The sequence below is a fragment of the Aethalodelphis obliquidens genome, unplaced genomic scaffold, assembly GCF_003676395.1.
Source record: "Aethalodelphis obliquidens isolate GAN/ISIS:26980383/991018 unplaced genomic scaffold, ASM367639v1 scaffold30, whole genome shotgun sequence".
In the NCBI taxonomy this organism is placed as follows: Eukaryota; Metazoa; Chordata; class Mammalia; order Artiodactyla; family Delphinidae; genus Aethalodelphis; species Aethalodelphis obliquidens.
Genome location: NW_020837974.1, coordinates 7,027,958 through 7,043,298, shown reverse-complemented (window position 1 = coordinate 7,043,298; position 15,341 = coordinate 7,027,958). Strand labels below are relative to the sequence as shown.

The following is a 15,341-nucleotide window of genomic DNA, read 5'->3' as shown; positions in this document are numbered from 1 at the left end:
TTCTTGCAAGAACTTCCCCCTCCATCTGAAATGACTTCTGGGTGATTTAAAGGGCCAACACCCCTCCCGCCCTTCATTTTTTGCCTTCTCCCCTTTTGGGATTCAGACATTAAAGACTAGGACATTCAGAAACTACTGCATACATGGGGAAAATTAGAAAGTGGCCATGCATGCCCAGGGGAAGGATTAAAAAAGACCTGAGAAGACCTTAATCTGCACATTATTCTGATCCTTGGCACAGACACAGACCACAATGATCAAAAAGTAAACAAAAAGAAAACAAAAAACCCGGCAGACTCTAGGGAAGGAGAATCTGATCTCCGGAGTTGCCACACTATCAGATTCAAATGTTTATTGTTCAACGAATAAGAAACAAAATGTTAGCAAACCAAATTCAACATTACATTAAAAGGACCACACACCATGATAAAGTGGGATTTATTCTAGGGATGCAAGAATGGTTCAATATCTGCAAATCAACATGATACACCACATTAACAAAATGAAAGATAAAAATCATATGGTCATCTCATTAGACGCAGGAAAAGCACTTGACAAAACTCAACAACTTAAGAGTTTTTAAAAACCTCTCCACAAGGGCTTCCCTGGTGGCGCAGTGGTTGAGAGTCTCTCTGCCGATGCAGGGGACGCGGGTTCGTGCCCTGGTCCAGGAAGATCCCACACGCCGCAGAGCGGCGGGGCCCGTGAGCCATGGCCACTGAGCCTGCGCATCCGGAGCCTGCGCATCCGGAGCCTGTGCTCCGCAACAGGAGAGGCCACGACAGTGAGAGGCCCGCGTACCGCAAAAAAAAAAAAAAAAAAAAAAAAAGTTCATACTACCTGAAGCAATCTACAGATTCAGTGTAATCCCTATCAAAACCCCAACAATGTTTTTCACAAAATAGAACCAAAAGTTCTAAAATTTATAAGGAACTACACCAATCTGTTCTCTGTTTCAATGAGCTTTGGTTTTGTTTTAGATTCCACATATAAGTGAGATCATACAGTACTTGTCATTTTCTGTCTGAGTTATTTCACTTAGCATAATGCCCTCGAGGTCCATCCACGTTGTTACAAATGTTGGGATTCCCTTCTTTGTATGGCTGAATAATATTAGATTGTGTATATATATACCACGTTTCCTTTTCCATTCATCCATTGATGGACATTCAGTTTCTTTCCATGTCTTGGCTATTGTAAATAATGCTGCAATGAATATGAGGGTGCAGGTACCTTTTCAAGTTAGTGGGTTTTTTTCCTTTGATAAATACCCAACAGTGGAAATGCTAGATCCACTAGATCCATTTACTATGGTAGTCCTACTTTTGATTTTTTGAGGATCCTCCATACTGTTTTCCATAGTGATTGCACCAATTTACATTCCCACCGAGACTGCACAGGGGATCCCTCTTCTCCACATCCTCTCCAACACTTGTTGTTTCTTGTCTTTTTGATAATAGCCATTATAGCAGGTGTGAAGTGGTATCTCATTGTGGTTCGGATTTGCATTTCCCTGATGGTAAGTGACGTTGAGCACGTTTTCATGTACCTGTTGGCTATCTGTGTGTCTGTAGTATGTTTATGATATAGGAATGTCATGGGTAAAATGTTTTCAATATAGTTTTTGAAACTTCTGTTTCCATGTGAAATTTGTTCCTTGTGAAGTTTTTTCCATTAATTAATATCCCCCTCCCTCAGCCCCGCTCATCTCTCCTTCCTTGTTTGTTTCACGTATCCATAGTGATTCCTAGGATAGAATCGAGTGCCTAGCTCACACTATTCAGGAACCGAAGATCATAAGATGCCATTCCAAGTGGCAGCCAGTTCTGTTCTTAACTTTCATTTTGACAGTTTTATTTTATTACCACCGTTTCTATAAATCCATTATAAGGTTTATGATTTAATGCAAACACTCTAGCCTGAGAAAAGAAAGTGTGGGGTGGGGGGGGGAGGGAGAGAACAAGAATTTGCCAGTTTCTGTGTGCAGTATGACTTGATATTATTGCCATCACTTTCTTTCTTATGAGGACTAACACCCTATTTAATTTAAGTATGGGATTTATCCTCTTAGGAGGAACGCTCACCTTAAGTTAGAGAAATGAATGCCACCATTTATAGATTTATGAGTTAAAAAAAAGACTCACAGGGCTTCCCTGGTGGCGCAGTGGTTGGGAGTCCGCCTGCCGATGCAGGGGACGCGGGTTCGTGCCCTGGTCCGGGAGGATCCCACACGCCGCGGAGCGGCTGGGCCCGTGAGCCATGGCCACTGAGCCTGCGCGTCCGGGGCCTGTGCTCCGCAATGGGAGAGGCCACAGCAGTGAGAGGCCCGCGTACCGCAGAAACAAAAACAAAAACAAAACAAAAAATCAAAAAACAAAACAAAACTCACAGAAAGCTTGTACAAATATTTCTCACGTGGCAATAGATTTCTGAGGATTGCATATAAGGAAGACCAGGTCAGCTTGAGGACATTTCTGAAGGTTCAACAAAATGATATCAACTCAAGGAAACTGAATCTCAATTTTCCCTGGCATTTATTTCTTCTTTTACTCAGTCTTCTTCCTAAAGTCTGTTATATTAGGAAGTTCTGTTAACACTAGTCTACCCCATACAGTCAGGCCAGGAACAACTATTGCTTTCCTATAAATACAGAGGGTGCTACTGGCCTGCTACTTATAATGCCAACAGAATACTGAACAGTAAACACTCACCTAAAACATGATTGAAGCTTTGGGCCACAGCTAATGGAACTGAAAGAACTATTTGTTGAGTTTCTCAGACCATAAGCTGTCACTCAGTTTTCACTTCCTGTTAGTTATACTCTTGCTGCTTCCAAGCTCTTGGTTTTTTGGGGTTTTTTTGGTTTTTTGGTTTTTTGGCTTTGTTTTCTGGTTGGAAAAGTTGCTTTTGTAAGAGTATGTATTTATAAGTACAAATTTGCTCTTAAGGTTTATTTGTTTTTGTTCATCTGTTTACGAAATTAATGCACAAGTCTTCTTTTGGCTTTGGAGAACTTCAGTTCTTGCTGAGTTTCAATCCTGATATCTAGATCAACTTCCACCTCGAACCATGCTAGTAAATTCCAAACCTTAGGAATGTTTTAGAAATTAAAACTGGTTTTTCCCTGTTGGTGACCTTAAAGACTATGCTTAGCAGTTTTAATAGTTCTATTCTCTAACTACAGTTTTAAGTAGCTACAGCATGACTTGTCTTGGTGAATTTGTTAAAGTGTGCATTTTATTCAAAAGTAAAATTTAAGACAAAACATATACTAAACACACAGATGTCTAGAAAACTTGGCTTGTGGTACATATGATGGATTACTAAATAACTGTTATAGGTAGCTTTTGTGTCACACTTTTCATTCCTGGGTATTGTTTTTACAATTCAGTTCCACTTTTATGATGTGAATGAATACCATATTTAAAAAATATAACTAGGCCAGTACCATTCTTATACTTTATACTACAGGAAATTTAATTTAATGGGTTTGAAATGAGTCCGTTGTTGATGAGACTATAAAAAGCAAACTACTTCTTCTCAAGTTTACATGGAACATTCGCCAAGATAGACTACATCCTGGGCAATACAACACACCTGAACAAATTTAAAATAGAAATCATACAATGTCTGCTCTCAGATGACAATGGAATTAAAGTAGAAATCACTAATAGAAAGATAACTGGAAAAACATCAAACTATGTGGAGATTAAACAACACACTTCTACATAACACATGAGACAAAGAAGAAATCTCAAGAGAAACTTTAAAATATTTTGAACTAAATGAAAATGAAAACACAACTTTTCAAAATTTGTGGAATGCAGTGAAAGCAGTGCTTAGGTGGAAATGTATAGCATTGAATGCATATATTAGAAAAGAAGATCTAAAATTAATCATCTAAGTTTCCACCTTAGGAAGCTAAAAAAAAAAAAAGAGCAAATTAAATCCAGAGTCAGCAGAAGAAAAGAAACAATAAGAATTAAAGAAGTCAATGAAATTGACAACAGGAAATCAAGAGAGAAAAATCAGGAATTCCCTCGTGGCACAGTGGTAAGAATCCGCCTGCCAATGCAGGGGACACGGGTTCAAGCCCTGGTCCAGGAAGATCCCACATGCTGCGGAGCAACTAAGCTCATGCGCCACAACTACTGAGCCTGCGCTCTAGAGCCCGTGAGCCACAACTACTGAAGATCGCATGCCCTAGGGCCCACGCGCCACAACTACTGGAGCCGGCATGCTGCAACTACTGAAGCCCTCACACCTAGAGCCCGTGCTCTGCAACAAGAGAAGCCACCACAATGAGAAGCCTGTGCACCGCAACGAAGATTAGCGCCTGCTCAACACAACTAGAGAAAGTCCAGGCGCAGCAACGAAGACCCAACACAGCCAAGGATATAAAAAATAAATTAAAATTTTAAAAAAGAGAGAAAAACCAATGTAACCGAAATCTAGTTCTTTGAAAAGATCAATCAAGTCGATAAGACTCTAGCCTGGCTCACTAAGAAAAAAAGAGGAAGGACACAAGCTACTAACATAGAAACGAAAGAGGAGACATCACTACAGATCCCCTGGACATTAAAAAGATTATAAAGGAATACTAAGAACAACTCTATGCCCACAAATTTGATAACCCAGATGAAATGGACCAGTTTTCTTTTTGGTTCGAAAACTAACCCCCATACACGCAGGGCAAGGAGAGACTGAAGAAAGAGGCAGACCACTCCAGATTGGTAGGTGGCAGTTCTAATGAGCAAGGGAACTTACCCAGGCTTGTGTTGGGCTGCTCACAAGATGAGTAGTTTTCTGCACCCACTTGCCAAATCTTAAAAGTTTCTATACAGGCCTTACCTGGGTTCAGTCACTGTCTAGACGGTCTCAACAGCATATTGCTCTCTCAAGGTTGCATCCTTGAAAACGGCTCCCACTTTGAGAACAGTGGGGAGAGTGTATATTCCAAGCACAGGTTGGGAGTGGGGTGGGTGAGGAGCTTCTGATTGTCCAGGTCCAGATCTTGGGTCAAAACACAAAGAACCCCATGATCTAAACCACTGATTTACTAAGTCCCCTAGGTTGGGGGGTCGGATCACTCAGGGTGTTCACTTGTGTCTTCATGTGATTTAATAAGACGGCACATTGGCAGGCTCATTAGGTATGAACACACGATGTTCTGTTTGGATAATGGCACAGATGCCTCCTTGTAAGGCAGTAATAATGTTCAAGACCCTTCTTTTTTGGAGGGCAGCCTTTCTCTTTAGAGATGTTTCAGCGTTCAGTAAGGACAAGCTTTGTTTGCTGTCACTTAAGCCTTGCTGGGTGAATTCAGTAAGGACTATAATGTCCTCCAGGACCATGGAGGGAACAAAGTCAGCAGCCAAATGATTCTATGTGTAGGAAACAGAACGTGCCTACCTGGTCTTGAGGGGAGGGAGGCTGGCAGCTTTAGGAACTTGACCTGGTTGTACATACCGTACAAGTTGGGTGGGGGAGGCAGCACTGTCAGATGGGCTGGGGGCCGGATATGCCAGACCAGGACCCCCACCTTCTCCCCTCAGTGGTGTGTGTTCCATTCCAGGTACTGAGAGTTTCAACAGGTCCAGCTTGTAGCAGTACAATGGGATCCCAGTGGAGACTGAGTAGTTGCTCCTCCCCCAAGGGTGTGAAGTAATTCACCCATCCTGGTGGGATATCTCATCGCAAATTCCAGTAGATAATGCCTTTCCCAGGCATGATGCCGCTTGGTATTCTCTACAGCATAGCACATTGATCCACGGTGACAGTCAGGGCAATGCCTGTCTCCCACCACTTTCACCCCTTTACCGTGTTGGGTGTCTTGACAGGGGTCCCCACTCTGGCATGTGGGGCATCGGGCCTTACTGGTTGATCATTTCAATATGTAAAATCATTTAAATGTATTAACTGATTAAACAGTACTTTAGTCCACCCAGCCAAGGTGGTTTTTACCTGTTAGTAATTTAATCTGCTACTTATTAAATATTAATTTCATTATTTTTACCAACCCTGCTACTTGCAGGTTATAGGGGAGATGGATCCTCCATTCAACGTTACGTTCTTTCGCCCAGTCTTCCACATCATGACCTTTGAAACGTGACTCCCGATCACTGTCTGTTCAACAAGGGTGTCCATACATGGCACTCAGCTTCTCTAATCCACTAATGGTGGCACCTGGTTTGCAAGGAGACAGGGAAAACTTGGGTTAAGCCAGACACAGTGTGCATACAAACCAGGGCAGGTTTAGAACCCCCACTCGGAGGGAGAAGGCTGATATAATCATTTTGCCAATCCCTCACCAACTGGAATTCTAGTGGTGGCCCCAGACTCTTTTGGTGGTTGCCCTGGGTGTTGTTTAGAACTCTCAGGATATGCTGTTACTGCATTATCCAAGTCACTGTATTTCAAGGGCAATCCAGCATCCTTGATGATACACCACCCCACCTGCACTGAGGTGGCCACTCTTTCTGCTGTGGTACCCAATCTACTGTATCTACTGAAGTGTCAGTTGCTAGGGTTCATATCCAAGCTAGGGCATCAGCTTCATGATTGCCAGGGTGTGTCAATGCCTTAGGAGCTGGGATGTGGGAAACAGTGAGGACTGCCTCAGGCTCTTGCAGGTGAACCAAAATGTCCCTTCACACATCCTGACCCCATAAGTGCCCACTCATGAATCGTCCACCCCTTGGCTTCCCCTTGCCCAAGCCACAGGGTTAATCTCTTTAGAACAGCCCAGCACAAAGGGCTAACAACCAGGGCTCATGGTCACCAGTCAAACTACTCTGAGTTCCGGCCATTGGCGGCTGCGGTTTAGTCCCCGAGAGATCCACCTGGAGGAGCATGTGCACGCTGCTAGGAGCTGCTGCTCTGTGGGGGTATATGGGGTTTCTGCCCCCTTCCAGAGCTGGGACCAAAATCCTAGGGGCACTATCCCCTTCCCTTGTCTCTGCCCCAGTGTCTGACCCATGCCTTCTGGTGTCACAGACACATCTAACTCAAATGACCGCCCTACTTAGGCGATACCCAGAGCTACTTCACTAGTATTTTGCCTTCTCAAAAGTAGTTTGCTGGGCTTCCCTGGTGGCGCAGTGGTTGAGAGTCTGCCTGCTGATGCAGGGGACATGGGTTCGTGCCCCGGTCCGGGAAGATCCCACATGCTGCGGAGCGGCTGGGCCCGTGAGCCATGGCTGCTGAGCCTGCACGTCCAGAGCCTGTGCTCCACAACTGGAGAGGCCACAACAGTGAGAGGCCCGCGTACCGCAAAAAAAAAAAAAAAAAAAAAGTAGTTTGCTGCTCGGATCCCCAGTCCCATGCGTACCTTTCTTTACCTGGAAGCATAGAGGTGGAGGCACTGTGCCAGGTGGGGAATAAAAGTCCTCTTAAAACCCCCAAATCCCTGCAAAGCCTCGCATCTCCTTTATATTCTTAGGGGTTGTATAGGCTTTCATCTTACCCAACACAGCTTCTGGGACAACACGCCTGTCACTCGACCGAACGACTCCAAAAACCTTACAGCTGTGCTTGGGCCTTGAATTTTCTGTGGGTTCACTGCCCAACTCCCTCACAGGTGTTCCAACAAAGCCTGCAGAGTGTCCTGCACCAGAGGCAAGTCTCCACATGTTAACATTAACCATCCATGTAATGGGCCCATTTTACTGGGGAGGGGAAGGAGAACAAGGACAGGTTTGGGGCTACCATCCCATGACATATGTGCAGGTAGCCTCGGGGAGCACTTGAAAGGTTCCCTGTTGTCCCTCCCAGGTGAAGACAAATTGATCTGGTGACTCAGTGGCCAGGGGAGAACTGATAAAGGCATTTGATAAGTACTCATTTACCACGTGTACTGGACTCCTGTACAGTGCATACTGTCCATGCTACTGTCCATGCACTCCCAGGACCATGGCCAAGGTGTCTAGGATGGTGGTGATGTGAGGCTCAGCCCCACAGATGGGAAGCGCTGCCTTGTTCAATTCTCGGTTGTCCGGCGTCATCCACGTGAACCATCTAGCTTTTTTACCAGGCATCCTGGGTGGCTGAAAGCACTATGGGCGGGGCGTAAAATACCCAGGCAGTGCGGTTTATGGACACCTTCTCCTATCTCCTTATGCCCCCGCCCCAGGCAACTCATATGGCTTGACAGTTACCACTCTTTGAGGGAAGGGCAAGCTTACCAGCTCCCAGTTGCTGTTTCCCCTCAGCACTGGTTGGATTCACACAGAAGCGGAAATCACAGATAGAGGTTGCAGAGTTTGACCTTGTAGGATGCCAAGGCTTATGTTCTCTGTATTAGAGAGGTAAAAACTTCTTATTCTCCGGGAGTAGAATACCCAATTTTCAGCGTCAAAAGGACCTTCCTGATCATGACTGTTTGCCCTCCCTAACAGGCGAGGGGACCAGAAAACGGAGAGTGACCATGTACTAGAGTCCATTGAGCACCACCACCCGCCAGAGCTGTCACATTTTGTTTATTTCCAGGAGACCAGTGAACAGTGAGCTCAACATGAGGCCTTTGATTGCCTCCGAGAGCCCTCACCTGGAGGCAATCCTGATCTGCATCCTATACCCCGGGTGTGGGAGGCACCCACCCCAAAGAGAACTGTATCCCTGATGTCTCTGCTGGAACAGGCAGGGCATCGGGGATGCTAGGGGCAGATGGGTCAGGTCTGAGCTGTTGTTTGGGTTTTAAGGCTTTCTACAGGTTGACCCACCCAGCAATGTGTTGTCGGTCCATCTGTTCAGGTGAGGTTCCCACAGCCATGGGGTCAAACACATTCATTTCCAGGTTTCTTCCCCAACCCTTTACAGCCAATTAGGATAGCCCTTTTGGCTTTCTGAGCTCCCTCCTAGTCTCTGGTCTTTCCCAGGGCCTGTGTCCATTCCTGGGATTTGTCAGTTTCCCCTAGATCAGCAATGGATTGCCAAACATCATCAGGGACTTCCCTGGCGGTCCAGTGGTTAAGACTCTGTGCTCCCAATGCAGGGGGCATGGGTTCGATCCCTGGCAGGGGACCTAAGATCCCGCATGCCTCACAGTGTGGCCAAAAAAAAAAAAAAATTTTTTTTTCTTTAAATAAATATCTTGTGCCACAACTGGGCTCAGCATGGCTATCCCATCCCACTCCAATCTATAAGGGAGTGAGGACCTGGACCCTCCCGCCAAGCCCAGCACCACGCAGGCGCTGTCGGAGGGTAGTGTCTGATGTTGTTCATCTTCTCTGCTTCCTGCCCAGTCAAAGAAACCATAGCTGCTCATATCCCACGGCTGCACCAACCGTGCCTGGTAACTTTCCCTGGCCTTTGGCTGGAATTTAGCACCTATATCCATAAGCTCAGCAGGTGTGTATTCTTTCATCATGAACCTTTCCTGGATTGGGGGCTCCTGTCCCTAACCCTGGCCGGGGTTGCTGTGGCTGTGCTTTTGTTTTCCTTTGTATGTGATTGGAGTCATAGTTACACAACTTTGTGAATCTACTAAAAACTACTGAGTTGTACACTTTAAAAAGGTGAATTGGGTAGTACATCTCAATAAATAAATGTTTTTAAAAACTAGTGAAGATTGGGTAGGGGTGGGGGTGAGGAAAAAACTAGAAAATATTGTTCTCATGAGCCTTTTATGAAAATAAAAAATACTAAAATAAAAAAGTCAGCCAACCAAGAGATGAGTGGACAAACTAGTAACTCTGATCACTGAATCTCTCTAACTGATGAAGTAAAACTAAAAACAATATGAGGATTATAGTTAAAAGATAATGAATACATTATAAAATCTAACGACGTAAAAATACATATTGTTCATTGGGAGGGAAAAGGAAGTTCAAGTATGATTTCCTTACCTTCTACAGGTGGAGATTTACATATCTCGTTGAAAACTGATTAACCAGTAATGAACTTATAAAACTACTGAACAGTACAAAGGTAAATATTAAGAAAGATAATAAGATAAACAACAAGGTACTACTGTATAGCACAAGGAACTATATTCAATATCTTGAAAACGAATGTGAAAAAGATTATATATATGTATGACTGAATCACTTTGCTATACACCAAACTCAACACTGTAAATCAACTACACTAAAAAATTAAAAACAAAAAGATAATAAGTACAAACAAAGGGAGTGAAGGACGGGAAGGCAGAAGAAGAAAAGTATATTGATCTAATTATTGCTCACAGCAGGGAATTCATTCCTAAAGAAACAGAATTACAGCTACTGTATAAGTTACATATTCTATAACAGTAACCATAGTAAAATATGGTTTAATATTCCAAATTATCAGAAGAAACGAACACAAAAGAAAGCAGAGCCCAAACAATAAAAGTGTTTTTAAGTTATAAAGCGTGTGGGGGGGCGGGGAATGTGAGGAAAAAAAAAAAAAAGCTGTCATATAAATAAAAGAAAATGAATTAAGCTCACTTACTTTTTAAAAAGACTTTAACAAAAAGGAAAACCCAACTCTACTGCATACAAAAGACACATCCCAAAGTGATTCAGAAACCTTTTTTAATATTTTAATTATATTAGAGTGTAGTTGATTTACAATGTTGTGTTAGTTTCAGGTATACAGCAAAGTGATTCAATTATAAATACATATACTTATATCATTCTTTTTTAGATTCTTTTCTTGATTCAGAAACTTTTGATGGCCAAAAGTTTCCTAGGCAAATGCAAACAAGAAAGTGAAGGTCATAATATTGAGTTGTTCTTTTTCTATTATAATAGTGTTCTTTTATTCCTTACTTCCTTTCTATAAATTTTTATTATCTTTCTTTGGAAGATCTGCCAAGGCATCCGAGGCTCACAGTTTTGGCAATCTGTGTGCCAGCAATTACAGCACAGTGTTCTGAAAATAGCAAAGATCCGGTATGTGGATTCACAGACATAGCTGCAATACAAAGGGAAAGAGGAAAAATCCAAGGACTGAACTATATCCTGGTTTCAGTCCTTACATTAAAATTACATTGAGATATAATATTGTACAACTTCATTTTTAACCTTATTTGCCAGGCCTTAGAATCTTTTCTAACTAAAAATGAAACAGAAACCCCACAGAAGAATATTGTTTGGTGTTGCTCTGGTAACCCATGTAATTTGTGTGCAGGCCTATAAATTATTAATCTGAATCTATAATTTTATATTTCAAGATGCCTCCACCTATCACTCATCTCAGATTAAATGAAACCGAAAATAAACATGCAAAGCTTCCCCATCCAAACTGAGATCATAGAGTAACTCATAAAGTATATAAAGTATCAAATCCAAACATTTTAATGTTGTACTGTGTGCATTCCCCAATTATAGTGTATAACGCCTACTATACTTCTCATTTTTGTTGAAAAATGCAGTAAGTATCCATTTTAAAATATACCAAAAAGGGCTCCCCTGGTGGCGCAGTGGTTGAGAGTCCGCCTGCCGATGCAGGGGACACAGGTTTGTGCCCCGGTCCGGGAAGATCTCACATGCCGCGGAGCGGCTGGGCCCGTGAGCCATGGCCACTGAACCTGTGCGTCCGGAGCCTGTGCTCTGCAACGGGAGAGGCCACAACAGTGAGAGGCCCGCGTACCGCAAACAAACAAACAAATTATCATACAGTAAAATTGACTTTTTGGTGTACAATGCAATGAATTTTAACACTGGTCTAGATTCACGCAGCCACCGCTACAATCAGAACACAAAACAATTCTCCCAGTCCAGAAACCTCCCTCCGTGCTCTCTTTGCTGTCACAACCTCTTCCCACCCCTAACTTCTGAAAACTCCTGATCTGTCCACTATCCCTGAGCTTTGTGAGAACGTCACATAAATGGATCTTTTGAGATTGGCTTCTTCCTCTCAGCATAATGCCTTTGAGATTCATCCAAGTTATTGGTGTATCGATAGCAGTTCTTTCATTTTTATCGCTGACTTAGTCCATGGTATGGATATACCAGTTTATTTACTCATTCACCGCTGGAGGGCCATTTGGATTGTTTCCAGTGTGTGACATTTCTGCGTGAACTGAAAATTTCACTTTGCTAGTGCAAACACCCAAGAGAGGGCTTGATGGGTCATATGGTGAGTGGATATTTACTTGGTAAGAAACTACCAAACTTCTCCAGAGCGGCTGCACCATCGAGCACTCCCGGCAGCAAGGTACATTTGCTCACCGGTCCCATCAGCACTTTACCCAGTGTCAGTGCTTTTTGAAGTTTAGCCATTCTCATAGGCGTGTAATGGTGTTTCACTGGGGTTTCAATTTGCATTTCCTTGATGACTAGCAGTGAGGAACATCTTTTGATATTCTTATTTACCATTTATATATCCTCTTTGGTGAAGTATCTGTTCAAGTCTTATTCACTTTTCAGTTGAGTTCTTTGTTTCCTTACAGTTGAATTTTGAGAGTTTTTTTATAAATTCTGAATACAAGTCCCTTTTCAGACGTGTGATTTGCAAATATGTTCTCCCAGTCTGTAGTTTATTTCATTCTCTTAGCAGTGTCTCTCACAGAGCAAAAGTTTTTAATTTTGACAAAATCCAATTTATCCATTTGTTTCCTTCTATAGACGGTGCTTTGGGTACCACAAAAGACACTTTCTAATGGCAGGGTGTACAATTCACAATGAAGATATGAAAGTTATGAACATCTGTGCACCAATTTGCAAAGCATCAACATTTTTTGAGCTACACTTATACAAAATATAAGAAGAAACAGACGGAAGCATGTAATAGAAAACTAATTCATTTCTCTTAGCCCAGGATAAATCAAATGGACCAAAAAAGAAATGAATGTAGAAAAGGTTTAATAGAATATAAAAAGCCTGAATAACATACTAAGGCAAATCCGACTGATCTATATAATGAATACTGTATGCTGAAAACAGAGAACAGATCTCTTTTGCAGGTGCCAATGGAACATTCTAATGCAGACTTTACCATGCATTAGACCAAAGGAAGAAAACACATCCCCAAAAGAATTATACAGTATTTCATCAGTGGTCAGGGAAGAATCAGAGAGATGGGGCCTGGGGTTGCACTGGGCTGTGGGTCCTGAGAGCGACTCAGAAAGCACTAACCTCCCCATGCCCTCAGGCCCTGTCCAGGCTGAGGAGGGTGGCATCCTGCTGTAGGGAGAGGCCTCTGGGTGTGGGAGTGGAGTGGAGTGGAGGTGTGAGGTCCCAAGTTGTGAGGAGGAAGCATCCCTGGAAACTGCAGAGACCATCACCTGTCCTTCTCCCCCAGAGTTTATCCTGCTTCTGCTCTCGCCCCTCAGAACGCTGGGGCAATACCCTAGCACCTCTCACCCGGACCCCGTCATCTTAATGGTCCAAGATAGCTAGAAGGTCTGACAGGCAGAATCCCGGGAGGGAGAGAGCAACGGAGGGAGGGAGGGAGGGACAGTAGGCAGGAAGGGAGGAGGGGAGAGTGGGAGGCAAGTAGGAAGCTGTCCCTGGAAGCGCAGGCACCCACCCCCATCCCTTTTCATTTCTCAGACTCTAGGAGTTAACTTTCTGGAAGTCACAGAAGAGGTGACTGGCTCTGAAGCACAACCCCATCTCAGGACAGAGTTCCTGTCCAAAATCCAGGGCCTCCACTTACCAGCTGATGAAAGTAAGAAGAAGCTTAACCTCTCTGTGTGTCAGTTTCAGTTTCCTGACTGTTAACGTGTAAGGATTACAGGGTGTATCCCTTTGGAATGTTGTGAGTGAGAATGAAATAGGGTGATGCTTTGCCACGTGATCAGTCCAGCAGCTGGCAAACAAGCCCCCAGTAAATGCTAATGTGGAAGTAACGCTGAGTCTGGGCTACTCACCAATCCCACTCTGGCGTCCCCATGTTGTAGACATTCACCTTGGGTCTACAGCTGTCCACAGGACCACTGGCCACGCGGCTAACCATGCAGTCAGCCCCAGACAGGCCCTGCTGGCCTCTGCACCACTCCTGGATCCGATGCCTGGTGTCCCTGGACCACAGCCAGGTTCATTCAAGGAACCTCTGCTTTGGGATGGCTCTCATTGGCTGGCTGATACCTGCAGGGCAGCCAGGAGCAGCTGGGAACATTTACAGGAGCTCCCTGGGTGTCATAGACAGTATTTAGTTCAACCTTGCCAGCTGTTCCCAAGAAGTCATCCAAGGTACACTGCTAACCTTTAAACCAAAACCATCATCAGAGTTGGCTGGGGCCTGTGTGAAACCAGGATCTGAGCGAGCAACAGTTCAGCGCTCCAGGATCCATCAGGTGGGTGCTGGGTCACACCTCCTGGATCCTGAGTTCCTTCAGGGTTCTGACACAGAGCAGATAAATGATAACACAGGGCTAAGTGCACTCACTGTGAATTAAATTACACTTTTCATTTCTTTCAGAACCATTACAGCTTATGGATGGAAACCAACCCCAGAAGGGTCCTGATTAATCAGTCCGGGTCACAGGGATATGAAACCCCCGCTCCACCCTGTCCTCAGCTAGAAAAGGGCAGAAAATAAAGGATGTTTGATGAACTGCACGGGAAAAACTATGAACTGGTTAAATATTTAACAGAACTGTGAAAATAAAATTAGACTATCCAGAGACTGGCTTAAAAATGTGTGAAATACTCAAAACTAGCAAAAGAGGGGAAAGGTAAAAACAGGATGGACGGATGAGTCCAAGGAGGAATCATATGAAATGATGAAACTTGGACCAAGTATGAATGTTAGGCCAACCTTCAGGAGGGGTCACAGGGAGGGGTGGGGAGAGGGGAGGAAAGCCTCTCGCATGGCTCAGGCTCCCAACTCTGCAGATCAACAACCTGGCTTAACGTGGATTGTAGCAGGGGTCACATCAGGCGCCCACCAGCCCTAGGTGGGGGCAGTCCTGCAGAATATCCTTGGCCTGAACCAGAGCCCCTGACCCGCTATGAGCACGGGAGTGATGGGAGGACCCCGGTGGGAGCGCCGCGTCTGGAAACCCTTTGCAGCCCTTACCCTTCCACCCCCAGCGCGCTGCTACCTGCAGCGGCAGAGCCGGGGCCCGGCCAGGCCCACGCCCAGCGCCCTCCAGCGGATGACCACCTCGCAGCGCCCGAGAACCAGTGCGTGTCCGTGGAGAAGCAGCTGGGGACAGCAGAGGTCCCAAGTCACAGAAATCGCAGGGTGGGGACGTTCACGAAAGAAAGGAGGTGGGCGGGATTCCCTGGCGGTCCAGTGCTTAGGACTCCGCGCTTTCACTGCGGTGAGCCCGGGGTTCAATCCCTGGTTGGCAAACTAAGATACCGCAAGCCGCAGGGTGCGGCCGGAAAAAAAAAAAAAAGAAAAAAAAGGAGCGGGGAAGGCGGGTACCGGGGTGGGGGACATCATCCCTGAATTGAAACATTTTA

The 15,341-nt window shown here is 44.5% G+C and overlaps 1 long non-coding RNA gene across 1 annotated transcript; it reads left to right on the top strand.

The window, feature by feature from the left end:
* Nucleotides 1-14,110: 14,110 nt before the first annotated feature.
* On the top strand, nucleotides 14,111-14,554 carry LOC113630520 (uncharacterized). Its single transcript, XR_003436998.1, has 2 exons — nucleotides 14,111-14,224; nucleotides 14,350-14,554. It is a non-coding gene; the product is annotated as an uncharacterized LOC113630520 (long non-coding RNA).
* The last annotated feature ends 787 nt before the right edge of the window (nucleotides 14,555-15,341 follow it).